The 13,831-nt window shown below is 37.2% G+C and overlaps 1 non-coding gene across 1 annotated transcript; it reads left to right on the top strand.

The window, feature by feature from the left end:
* The first annotated feature begins 3,864 nt into the window (after positions 1–3,864).
* Positions 3,865–3,968, top strand: LOC112712575 (small nucleolar RNA R71). Its single transcript, XR_003157829.1, has one exon. It is a non-coding gene; the product is annotated as a small nucleolar RNA R71 (small nucleolar RNA).
* Positions 3,969–13,831: the final 9,863 nt, after the last annotated feature.

Here is a 13,831-nt window from a genome sequence, read left to right on the forward strand (position 1 = left end):
TAACATGTTTTTGGCGTTCAACTATGGTTCGTGACGTGTTTCTGGCATTTGACTCCAGAATGCAGCATGGAACTGGCGTTGAACGCTAATTTACATCATCAAATCTCCAATAAAGTATGGACTATTATATATTTCTGGAAAGCTCTGGATGTCTACTTTCAACACCGTTAAGAGCGCGCCATTTGGAGTTTTGTAGCTCTAGAAAATATATTTTGAGTGTAGGGAGGTCAGATTCCAACAACATCAGCAGTCCTTTGTCAGCCTCTTATCAGAGTTTTGCTCAGGTCCCTCAATTTCAGCCAGAAAATACTTGAAATCACAGAAAAATATACAAACTCATAGTAAAGTCTAGAAATATGAATTTAGCATAAAAACTAATGAAAACATCCCTAAAAGTAACTAGATCATGCTAAAAACTACCTAAAAACAATGCCAAAAAGTGTATAAATTATCCGCTCATCACAACACCAAACTTAAATTGTTGCTTGTCCCCAAGCAACTGAAAATCAATTAGGATAAAAAGAAGAGAATATACTATAAATCTCAAAATATCAATGAATATTAATTCTAATTAGATGAGCGGGACTTGTAGCTTTCTGCTTCTGAACAGTTTTGGCATCTCACTTTTTCCTTTGAAGTCTAGAATGATTGGCTTCTATAGGAACTTAGAATTTCAGATAGTGTTATTGATTCTCCTAGTTAAGTTTGTTGATTTTTGAACACAGCTACTTTTATGAGTCTTGGCCGTGGCCCTAAGCATTTTGTTTTCCAGTATTACCACCGAATACATAAATGCCACAGACACATGACTGGGTGAACCTTTTCAGATTGTGACTCAGCTTTGCTAGAGTCCCCAGTTAGAGGTGTCCAGAGCTCTTAAGCACACTCTTTTTGCCTTGGATCACGACTTTAACCACTCAGTCTCAAGCTTTTCACTTGGACCTTCATGATACAAGCACATGGTTAGGGACAGCTTGATTTAGCCGCTTAGGCCTGGATTTATTTCCTTGGGCCCTCCTATCCATTGATGATCAAAGCCTTGGATCCTTTTTACCCTTGCCTTTTGGTTTTAAGGGCTATTGGCTTTTTCTGCTTGCTTTTTCTTTTTCTTTCTATTTTTTTCGCAAATTTTTTTTCTACAAGCTTTTGCTTTTTCACTACTTTTTCTTGCTTCAAGAATCAATTTTCATGATTTTTCAGATTGTCAATAACATTCTCTTTGTTCATCATTCTTTCAAGAGCCAACAATTTTAACATTCATAAGCAACAAGATCAAAATTATGCACTGTTCAAGCATTCATTCAGAAAACAAAAAGCATTGTCATCACATCAATATAATTAAACTAAATTCAAGGACAATTTTTGAAATTTATGTACTTCTTGTTCTTTTGAATTAAAAGCAATTTTCATTTAAGAGAGGTGACGGATTAATGGAATTATTCATAGCTTTAATACATAGTTACTAACTACTAATGATCATGAAGTAGAGACACAAAACATAGATAAACATATAACATAAAAAATTGAAAAACAAAGAGATAAGAACAAGGAAGTTAAGGAATGAGTCCACCTTAGTGAGGGTGGCGCCTTTTGAAGGTCCAATGGTGCTTTTTGAGCTCCTTTATGTCTCTTCCTTGCTTTTGTTGCATGATCCCTAGTGATTTTGGTGTTCCTACCCTTAGTTGCTTACAATAATGTAGAGGAACATGTATCCCCTGAGGTATCTCAGGGATTTCTTGATGAGGGAATTTCTCATGCTCTCTTGATGTGCAGTCAAATGCTCTTCTACTGAGTTATGCACCCTTGAGATGAATATCTCCATCTCCCATGACTCAGAAGTGGAAGCTTTTGTCTTCTATTTTCTCTTCTCTTTCTTTTCTCTCTTTTTTTTTGAGGTTTCTCTGGCCTTAGGTGCCATCAATGGTTATGGAAAAGCAAGAAAAGCAAAAAAGCTATGCTTTTACCACACCAAACTTAGAATGTTGCTCGCCCTCGAGCAAAAGAAGAAAGAATAGAAGAAAGAGAAGAATATATGGGGGAGAGGGAGAGATGTTTGTGTTTTGGCCATATAGGGTGGGTTTGGGTGGGAAGGATGGATGGATGTGAGTGGTGAAGAGATGATGGGAAAGAGGGATTAAGGTGATTGAGGAAGAAGGGAGATGGTGAGTTGAGGTAGGTGGGGATCCTGTGGGGTCCACAGATCCTAAGGTGTTAAGGATTTACATCCCTGCACCAATTAGGCATGTAAAACGCCTTTGCATACAATTCTGGCATTTAAACGCCGAGGTGATGCATGTTCTGGGCGTTCAACGCCCATGTGCAGCATGTTTCCGGCGTTGAACGCCAATTCCATGCTTGTTTTTGGCGTTCAGCGCCAGCTCTATGCTCTGTTCTGGCGTTGAATGCCAGCCAGATGCTCCTTACTGGCGTTTAAACGCTAGTAAGTCCTTCCTCCAGGGTGTGATTTTTCTTCTGTTGTTTTTTATTCTGTTTTTAATTTTAGTATTTTTTTCGTAACTCTACATGATCATGAACCTAATAAAACATAAAAGAGCAATAAAAAGAAAAATAAAATTAGATAAATAAAAATTGGGTTGCCCCCCAATAAGAGCTTCTTTAATGTCAATAGCTTGACAGTGAACTCTCATGGAGCCTCACAGGTGAGCAGGTCAATGTTAGGACCTCCCAACACCAAACTTAGAGTTTGAATGTGGGGGTTCAACACCAAACTTAGAGTTTGGCTGTGGCCTCCAAACACCAAACTTAGAGTTTGATTGTGGGGGCTCTATTTGACTCTGCATTGAGAGAAACTGTTCATGCTTCCTCTCATTACCAAATAACTTGGCATTTAGCTTCATGATGGCTCCTAGATATTGAGAAACTTGCTCTCCAGTTACATCTTCATCCTCTTTAGAGGAAGAATAGTCTTCAGAGCTCATGAATGGCAGAAGGAGATTTAATGGAATCTCTATTGTCTCTATATGAGCCTCAGATTCCTTTGGATCCTCAACAGGGAACTCCTTCTTGCTTGAGGGACGTCCCATGAGGTCTTCCTCGTTGGGATTCACATCCTCTCCTTTCTCTCTAGGTTCGGCCATATTGATTATATCAATGGCCTTGCACTCTCTTTTTGGATTTTCTTCAGTATTGCTTGGGAGAGTACTAGGAGGGGTTTCAGTGATTTTCTTACTCAGCTGGCCCACTTGTGCCTCCAGATTTCTGATGGAGGACCTTGTTTCATTCATGAAACTTAAGGTGGCATTAGACAGATCAGAGATTAAATTTGCTAAGTTAGAGGTATTCTGTTCATAATTCTCTATCTGTTGCTGAGAAAATGATGGATAAGGCTTGATATTGCTGAGCCTATTTCTTCCACCATTATTAAAGCCTTGTTGAGGCTTTTGTTGATCCTTCCATGAGAAATTCGGATGATTTCTCCATGATGAATTATAGGTGTTTCCATAAGGTCCACCTATGTAATTTACCTCTGCCATTGCAGGGTTCTCAGGATCATAAGCTTCTTCTTCAGAAGATGCCTCTTTAGTACTGTTGGATGCATTTTTCCATCCATTCAGACTTTGAGAAATCATGTTGACTTGCTGAGTCAACACTTTGTTTTGAGCCAATATGGCATTCAGAGCATCAATTTCAAGAACTCCATTCCTTTGAGGCGTCCCATTATTCACAGAATTCCTCTCACAAGCGTACATGAACTGGTTATTTGCAACCATGTCAATAAGTTCTTGAGCTTCTGCAGGCGTTTTCTTTAGATGAATGGATCCACCTGCAGAATGGTCCAATGACATCTTAGAGAACTCAGATAGACCATAATAGAATATATCTATCATGGTCCATTCTGAAAACATGTCAGAAGGACATCTTTTGGTCATCTGTTTGTATCTTTCCCAAGCTTCATAGAGGGATTCACCATCTTTTTGTTTGAAGGTCTGAACATCCACTCTAAGCTTGCTTAGCTTTTGAGGACGAAAGACCTTAGCCAAGAAGGCCGTGACCAGCTTATACCAGGAATCCAGGCTATCTTTAGGTTGTGAATCCAACCATGTTCTAGCTCTGTCTCTTACAGCAAAAGGGAAAAGCATGAGCCTGTAGACTTCAAGATCTACTCCATTTGTCTTTACAGTCTCACAGATCTACAAGAACTCAGTTAAAAATTGATAGGAATCTTCTGATGGAAGTCCATGAAACTTGCAGTTTTGTTGCATTAGAGCAACTAGTTGAGGTTTCAGCTCAAAATTGTTTGCCCCAATGGTATGGATTGAGATGCTTCTTCCATCAAACTTGGAAGTAGGTGTAGTATAATCACCAAGCATCCTCCTTGCATTATTGTTGTTAGGTTCGGCTGCCATGTCTTTTTCCTGTTCGAAAATTTCAGTAAGGTTATCTCTGGATTGTTGTAATTTAGCTTCTCTTAATTTCCTCTTCAGAGTCCTTTTAGGTTCAGGGTCAGCTTCAACAAGAATGCCTTTTTCCTTGTTCCTGCTCATATAGGGAAGAAGAGAACAAGAAAAGAAAGAGGAATCCTCTATGTCACAATAAAGAGGTTCCTTATTGTTAGTAGAAGAAGAAAGGGAATAAAGAAAGGAGAATCCAAACAGAAGGGTAAGCATAGGGGTAGTGAATTTGAGATGAAGAGATGTGAAGAGAAGTGTTAGTGAATGAATAAATAAATAGAATAATATGAGAGAAGGAGAAATTTTCGAAAATAAATTTTAAAAAAGAGTTAAATGATTTTCGAAAAATAAAGATAAGAAATAAAATTAAAATTAAAATTTAAAATAATTAATTAATTAAATAAAGAATTTTTGAAAAAGAGGGAGGTATTTTTGAAAATTAGAGAGAAAAGTTGTTAGGTGGTTTTGAAAAAGATAAGAAACAAACAAAAAGTCAAATAGTTAGTTGAAAAAAAATTCGAAAATCAAATTTGAAAAGATAAGAAGATAAGAAGATAAGAAGTTAGAAAAGATATTTTAAAATAAAATTTTTGAAAAAAGATAAAATTTTTAAAAAGATATGATATAAAAGATAAGATAAAAAGATATGATTAAAAAGATATGGTTAGAAAAGATTTAATTTTTAAAATTAAAATTAATTACTTGACTAACAAGAAACTAAAGGATATGATTCTAGAATTTAAAGATTGAACCTTTCTTAACAAGAAAGTAACAAACTTCAAATTTTTTGAATCAATCACATTAATTGTTCGTATAATTTCGAAAATTTGAAATAAAATTAAGAAAGAGATTTTGAAAATAATTTTAAAATTTTCGAAATTAATAAGATAAAAATGAAAAAGATTTGATTTTTGAAAAAAAATTTGAAAAGATAGGATTTTTAAAATTGAAAATTTGACTTGACTTATGAGAAACAACTAATTTTAAAAATTTTTGACTAAGTCAACTCAAATTTTCGAAAATTAGGAGAGAAATAAGGAAAAAATATTTTTTATTTTTGTTTAATGAGGAGAGAGAAAAATACAAATATGACCCAAAACATGAAAATTTTCGGACCAAAACACTTAATGCATGCAAGAACACTATAAATGTCAAGATGAACACCAAGAACACTTTGAAGATCATGATGAACATCAAGAACATATTTTTGAAAAAAAATTTTATGCAAAGAAAATATGCAAGACACCAAACTTAGAAATCTTTAATGCATGGACACTATGAATGCAAAAATGCATATGAAAAACAATAAAAGACACACAACAAGAAATCATCAAGATCAAACAAGAAGACTTACCAAGAACAACTTGAAGATCATGAAGAACACTATGAATGCATGGAATTTTCGAAAAAATAATGCATAAATTTTAAAAACATGCAATTGACACCAAACTTAAAAATTGACTCAAGACTCAAACAAGAAACACAAAATATTTTTGGTTTTATGATTTTATAATTTTTTTCTATTTTCTTTTGATTTTTTTTTTTCGAAAAACATTTAGGAAAAAAAAATAAGAAATTCAAAATTTTTAATAAGAATTCCAGGAATCTTTCAATATTTGTCTAAAGCCCCAATCCAAGGGTTGGGCATGGCTTAATAGCCAGTCAGCTTTAGAATATATAAATCAGGTATGCAACAGCTGATATTTCATCCAACTCCATATACATACCCGACCTGTTGACAAGTGGAGGCCTCAATCCAAGGGGGTTTGGATATGGCTTTACAGCCAACCAGGCATCAACATGTTACTTGTGAAACTCTAGAATTCATTCTTAAAAATTTAGAATGATTTTCAAAAACAGATGAGAAATTTTTGAAAGATTTTTGAAAATTTTTTTTTGAAATTAAAACAAAAAGAAAATTACCTAATCTGAGCAACAAGATGAACCGTCAGTTGTCCATACTCGAACAATCCCCGACAACGGCGCCAAAAACTTGGTGGACGAAATTGTGAATCTCAATTTGTCACAACTCCGCACAACTAACCAGCAAGTGCACTGTGTCGTCCAAGTAATACCTTACGTGAGTAAGGGTCGATCCCACGAAGATTGTTGGTATGAAGCAAGCTATGGTCATCTTGTAAATCCCAGTCAGGTGGATTTAACTAATTTAAGAGATTATTGGTTTAAATAAAAATAATAAAATAAACAGAAAATAAAGATAAAGTTACTCATGTAATTCAATGGTGGGTATTTCGGATAGGTATATGGAGATGCTATGTTCCTTCTGAATCTCTGCTTTCCTACTGCATTCATTCAATCCTTCTTATTCCTTTCCATGGTAAGCTATATGTAGGGCATTGATAAACCCCATTTTGACGGTTTATCTTGTATTGATTTTAAGAGATTTTATCACCTTTTACCCACATTTATTCAATGAAATAGCATAGTTTTGTGATTGTCTCCTTATTTGTGCTTAGATGTGAAAACATGCTTTTTAGGCCTTTAACTTGATGATTTTGATTCACCTTTGATTCCACTAGATGCCTTGATGTGTTTGTTAGTGATTTCAGATTGAAAAGGCTAGGAATGGATCAAAGGAGTGAAGAGGGAAAGCATGCAAAGTGGAGATATCATGAAAAGTCAAAGAAGTTGAACTCGCCCATGGACGCGCGCGCGCACCTGGTGCTTGCTCGCACCTTGCGAATCACCCCATGGACGCGTATGCGTGCTGTGCGCATACGCGTCGGTGCTGGTTTATGAATTTTTTAATGAGAACGTGACCAACGAATTCTCAATGGTTGTGGGGCCCAATCTCAACCAACTTTGGCGCCTAAACTGCTATTTAAGGCCAAGGATTGAAGAGCAAAGGGGATTCCAATCATTCACACTCACTAGGATTAGTTTAGAGGTAGTTTCTAGAGAGAGAAGCTCTCTCTTCTCTCTAGAATTAGGATTAGGATTAGGTTTAGTTCTTAGATCTAGGTTTTAATCTTTGCCTTCTTCTACTTCTATCTCTTAATTCTTTGTTGCTACATTCATCTTCTTCCATTCTTTTGTTGTAATTTCCTTTATGTTGTTCTTATATTTTGTTGTATATCTAGTATTGTTCCTTCTACATTCTTCCAATTCAATAAGAGGTAATTCATAATAAATGTGTCCTCTTTGCTCTTCTATTGTTGATCTCTTGTTTTTGTAGTTGTAGATTCCTTTAATTCTTGCATTTAATAATGTTTACTTCTATTGAACTTTATGTGTTTGTTGAAATGCCTCTTCTAGATATAGTATAGATTTTGTTCCTCTTGGCCTAGGTAGAGTAATTAGTGACACTTGAGTTATCTAATTCCTTTGTTGATTGGTAATTTGAGAGATTGCTAGTTGGTTTGGAGTGCACTAAAGCTAGTCTTTCCTTGGAAATTGGCTAGGACTTGTGGCTCAAGTCAATTCATCCACTTGACTTTCCTTTATTTAGTAAGGGTTAACTAAGTGGTAGCAATGAACAATTCTCATCACAATTGAGAAGGATGACTAGGATAGGACTTCTAATTTTCATACCTTGCCAAGAGCCTTTTATAGTTGTTAGTTTATTTTCATTGCCATTTACTTTTCATGCTTCTTATCCAAAACCCCAAAACACATTTCTAACCAATAACAAGGCACTTTATTACAATTGCTAGGGAGAACGACCCGAGGTTTGAATACTTCGGTTATTAATTTTAGGGGTTTGTTACTTGTAACAAACAATCTTTTGTATGAAAGGATTATTGTTGGTTTAGAAACTATACTTTACAACGAGATTTCATTAGTGAAATTCTAAACCGTCAAAAATCCAATCATCAGGCATCACCGTTGTCAATGGCTACATCCCATCCTCTCAGTGAAAAAGGTCCAAATGCTCTGTCACAGAACGGCTAATCATCTGTCGGTTCTCAATCAGGTTGGAATAGAATCCAGTGATTCTTTTGCGTCTGTTACTAAAACCCAGCCTTCAGGAGTTTGAAGCTCGTCACAGTCATTTAATTCCAGAATCCTACTCGGAATACCACAGACAAGTTATAGCAATTCCTCTTTAATAGGGTTGGCCAGACCTCTTTCCAGGGATTTGCTGATAACTTGGGTTGACTTGGTCTGATTTTTTAGTGTCGGCCAGTCTTTGTAAGTTATTATATAGCAATCCATAAGACCTCGTCAGGTTCTTTTTGGGATCACTTTCGATAACTTCTTGCATTATTCTGTGTTCATCTTTTCCAATTTGTAGATGGTGGTTTCTGTCCTGGTTTGATCGTCCTTTAAGTGAATCGCGTTTTCACCTTTGTCGGACGATCATTCCTATCGAGATCGTACAGTGAATTTGTTCTTCACTTTCTGTCGATCTGTTGCTTTATAATCGGACGATGAATGCTTTAGATTAATGCGTCTTAGGAATTTGTAGAATATCTGAAATGTATTTTATTCAAAGAAAGTGCAAATATATACATGCGGGAGTTTTTCGTACCCTTAAGTCGGATTAAATCTCAGTCTTGATGCCTCATTAAAAAACCTTTTTAGGAAAAAGAGTGCATCTTGTAATGAGATCTTTTACCTTTCCTAGCTATAGTACCTTCTTAGGTTACAGGCGTGCCATGATCTGGGGATTTCTCGTCCCTCGAGTTCGAACTGTCTGTAGTAGCCCTTCCCAGGTACTTCTTTGACTCGGTAGGGTCCTTTCCACTTGGCTACCAGCTTTCCTTCTCCGAGTCGAGTTGTTCCAATATCATTTTGGATTAAGATGAGATTGTTCTCAGCGAAACCTCTTGGCACTACCTTTTGATTATACTTGGAAGCCATTCGCCGCTTTAGTGCTTCTTCTCTGATCCGAGCTCTTTCTTGGATTTCCGGAAGTAGGTTGAGCTCTTCTCTTTGAAGTTGAGAGTTGGTTTGTTCATTGTAGTGGACTACTCGGGGAAACCCTTCCTTGACTTCTATTGGAATCATTGCCTCCACTCCGTATGCTAATCGAAATGGTGATTTGATGCCAAGGCATCTTGGCCAGTTTCACTGACCTTTTCTTTACTGTTTTTAAGGTAGTTTCATGCATTTCCTTAGGAAATAAGCTAGTTTTGGGTAGATATTCACTTACACCTTGATTCAAGCATACATTATGAATTTTACATGATTTCATGAGGATTTTGCATGAGTTTAATAACAAATTGTATGTTGCATTACCCATGATTTGAACTAGAACTTTGATGCACTCTATTGCTTGATTTCAGGACCAAAGGAAGCAAGGAAGAACCACTTAGCAGTCACGTTAATCTAATTAACGTTACCACTAATGTGGAATGGGAGGAAACTTGCAAAGTTAATGAGAAAAGTGATTGCCAATAACGCTCTCGAAGCCATCATTGCCCACGTTAAGAGTCACGTTAACTAAGTTAACGTGAACTCTAACGTGAAGAAGGGACTTTGAGCCAACGTTAGTGACACTTAACATTATCACTAACGTTGGCCAATGATCATAAGTGGCTACCTTAGAGTCCACGTTAACTTAGTTAACGTGGCCTCTAACGTTAAAAGGGGGAAGGAAGCCAACGTTAGTGACACTCAACATTGTCACTAACGTTGGCCTAAGGTGCAATGTACCACGTTAACTCCCACATTAACTTGGTTAACGAGGGAGCTAACGTAAGAGGCAAGGGTGGTCGACAACGTTAGTAACACCCAACATTGTCACTAACGTTGGAAGCAACCACAAAACCCCAAGGAGCCACGTTAACTTAGTTAACGTGGAAAGCTAACGTTGATGAGTGAAAGATGAGCCAACATTAGTGACACTCAACATTGTCAACGTGGACTCTAACGTGAGACATAGGGGCACATTGGAACGTTAGTGACAATGTTAAGTGTCACTAACGTTCTCGAAGGTTGGCAAGGCCACGTTAGAAGACACGTTAACCTAGTTAACGTGGGCTCTAACGTGAGGCAAAGGGGTACATTGGAACGTTAGTGACAATGTTGAGTGTCACTAACGTTCTCGAACTCATACTTTCACTAAAAAGTTAACACCCCTAACGTCCTGAGCTAAAGTCTCTGCCCACTTCACACTTTTTCTCTGCAAGTAAAACCAAGCCCAAATGAAGAAGAGAACTGCTTCAAACTCAAGATCCAAAGGCCCAAGACTTGAAGAGCCAACTAGAAGCTGAAAGAGTAGTATATATAGGAGTAGCTTTGAATTATTTAGGAGTGGGGAGAAGTTGGAAAATAGCACTAATCTCTGTATTTTACTCTGCTCTTCTAGTTCCATGATGTATTCTCCATCTTTGTTTTCATTTTCTAGAGCTATGAACAACTAAACCCCTTTCTTCGGGTTAGGGAGCTCTGTTGTAAGTTGATGGATCAATACTAGTTTTCATTATTCTTCTTCTATCTTTTCTCTTGATTTTACTTGAAAGCTTTCGATCTTCATCCCATTGGGTAGTTATCTTGGAAAAGAAGCTATTCAAACTTGGATCTCTTCTGAGCCTTGAAAGAGGAATTAAGAGATCAAGCTAGAAATGCTTTCTCATGCTGGACCAAATTGGGTTTGGATGGATATGTGACTATAATCCTCTCAATACTTGATTTGGGAAATGCATGTGGTATAATCAGTGACCACACTTCATCTCTTCTCATGAGCAATTGACCAAGGAATTGGCTATTGATCAAGATTTGAGAGATTGAATTGCAAGAAATTGTAATTCAATCAATTAAGATTGCCAAGGAGATCAATGAGTGCATTGATTGAGGAAGAGATGTAAATGAACTTGATCCGGAGAATTGCAACATCTCCTGTGCCCAATGAACTCCCCAATTCTGATCTCACCCATTCTCTTTAATTTCTGCGTTTACTTTCATGAGCAAACACCCCGTTCCCATTTACAATTCTGCAATTTACTTTCATTCATTTACTTTCATCCCTTTAATTCTAGCATTTACTTTTTCTGCTATTTACATTCCCGCCATTTTAATTTCTGTAAATCTCAACCCAAATTCTGAATTCGCTCAACTAGAACATTCTTCTAATTAAAGTTGCTTGATCAATCAATCCCTGTGGGATTCGACCTCACTTTATTGTGAGTTTTTACTTGACGACAAATTCGGTACACTTGCCGAAGGAAATTTGTTGAGAGACAGTTTCCACCTGCATCACGTTTATGGCACCGTTGCCGGGGATTAATTGTGATTAACAAACTACCGGTTGGTTGATTACCTAGATTAGACATTTTCTTTTGTTTTGCTTTATTCATGTAATTGCTTTAGTTCTTTATTTTCTATGCTCTCTAACTGTTTGTGTTAATGCCTCACCAAGAAGCCCCTGTCGTGACAGCTCTGACTCTTGGTGATTTTGTTATTAACACAATAGTTATTTTACTCAGCTTCTTTCCAAATAAAATTGGCATATGATCACATTCTAAGTTTGGTGTTGTGATGCCAGGGCATTTTGGTCAGTTTCACTGACCTTTTCTTTACTGTTTTTAGGGTAGTTTCATGCATTTTCTTAGGAAATAAGCAAGTATTTGGTTGAAAATGCAATCATACCATGATTCAAACAAACATTGTGAATTTTACATGATTTCTTGAGAATTTTGCATGAATTATATGATAAATTGGATGATGCATGATCCCATGATTAAGAGCAAGACTTTGATGCACTTTGTTTGATTGATTTCAGGCCAAAAGAAGAAGAGAAGAGCCACGTTAGTGGCTACGTTAGTTACACTAACGTGGAAGGAAGGAAGTGGCATTAACTTTGAAGAAAGGAAATAGAGCCAACGTTAGTGACACTTAACATTATCACTAACATTGGACCAAGCTCATAAGTGGCCACGTTAGTTGCCACGTTAACTTAGTTAACGTGGCCTCTAACGTTAAGAAGTAAAGGGGAAGCCAACGTTAGTGACATTCAACTTTATCACTAATATTGGCCAAGTCACAATAAGCCACGTTAACTCCCACGTTAACCTAGTTAACATGGAAGCTAACGTGAAGAAACAAGGTGGTCAACAACGTTAGTGACACCAAACATTGTCACTAACGTTGGAAGGAACCCACACAAGCCCCAATAAGCCACGTTAACTCCCACGTTAACCTATTTAACGTGGAAGCTAATGTGAAGAAGGGAGGTGATCGACAACGTTAGTGACACCAAACATTGTCACTAACGTTGGAATGAACCCACACAAGCCACTATGAGCCACGTTAACTCCCACGTTAACTTAGTTAACGTGGTAGTTAACGTGGGCAAAAGTCCCACCTGGCAGCCTGACCATGCCTTCTTCAAACACGCATAACTTGAGCCACAAAGCTCCAAATGAGGTGATTCTAGTGGCATTGGAAAGTAGAATTCCAGAGCTTTCCAAGCATATATGGCACTACATGGTTGACAATAAATATCAGGGAGAAAACCTGCCCCAAAAGTGCAATGATGAACATGGTATCAACCTGTAGTAAGGCCAGCTGACCTCTTCACCTTCCAAGAAGTGTAACTCGAGTTGTAGAGCTCCAAATGATGCGCTTCCAGAGGAATTGGAAAGTAGACATCCAGGACTTTCCAACAATAAATAATTGTATGGGGTGGACACTAAGTTTTAGCTTCAGAATTTGGCAATAATGAAGCCCTAGTCGCTAGCGTTATTGGTACTCAAGTTTTCCATTAACGCTAGCGACTATGCCAGCGACCATGTCCACTTCAAAGGAGCATAACTTGAGCTACAGAGGTCCAATTGAGGTGATTCCAGTTGCGTTAGAAAGCTGATATTCAGAGCTTTCCAAAAATATATAATACTCTATAGTGGGCATGAAATTGGAGCACAAACAGGAGGCATCTTTTAAGCCCCAAAAACACCAACTGGGCAGCAAGTGCAACGTTAGCCACAATAACTTTAGTACTAACGCCACACTTGTAGCATTAGTGTGGCTAACTTTAGCACTAAATTTAGCACCTGGACCTCAACTTAACTCACTTATCTCTCAAGTCCACTTCCAAGCTCAAGCAAGCAAGCCCACAATTGTCAACCAATCAAGGCCACAAGAAGCATCTAGAATAGGAATTTTCATTTAAGTGTAATTTGCTTTTAATTTCATTTTGTAATTTAGGAGAGCCTATATAAAGGCCTTAGTTTTTACATTCAAGGAATGGGAGGATAAAAACATAGAATTGAAGGAAAGGGGAGAGAGTGAAGACCAATTCGAATTTCTGCGAATTGGCACACGCCAAGGGGAGTGGGTCTTCGGACCCCTCCCCTCAACCACTCTTATTCCTTTTCTCTTCTTTTCTTCCTTAGGAGTAGTTTCTTTTCTTTGTACCTTCCATTTATGAATTTTGAAGTTTCAATTTCAGTTTAATCTTTATCTTTATTTTTCTGCACTTTCTTTCTTTTCTATTTTGGTAGAACAATGATCAA

This window comes from Arachis hypogaea, chromosome 1 (genome assembly GCF_003086295.3).
Source record: "Arachis hypogaea cultivar Tifrunner chromosome 1, arahy.Tifrunner.gnm2.J5K5, whole genome shotgun sequence".
Lineage (NCBI taxonomy): Eukaryota > Viridiplantae > Streptophyta > Magnoliopsida > Fabales > Fabaceae > Arachis > Arachis hypogaea.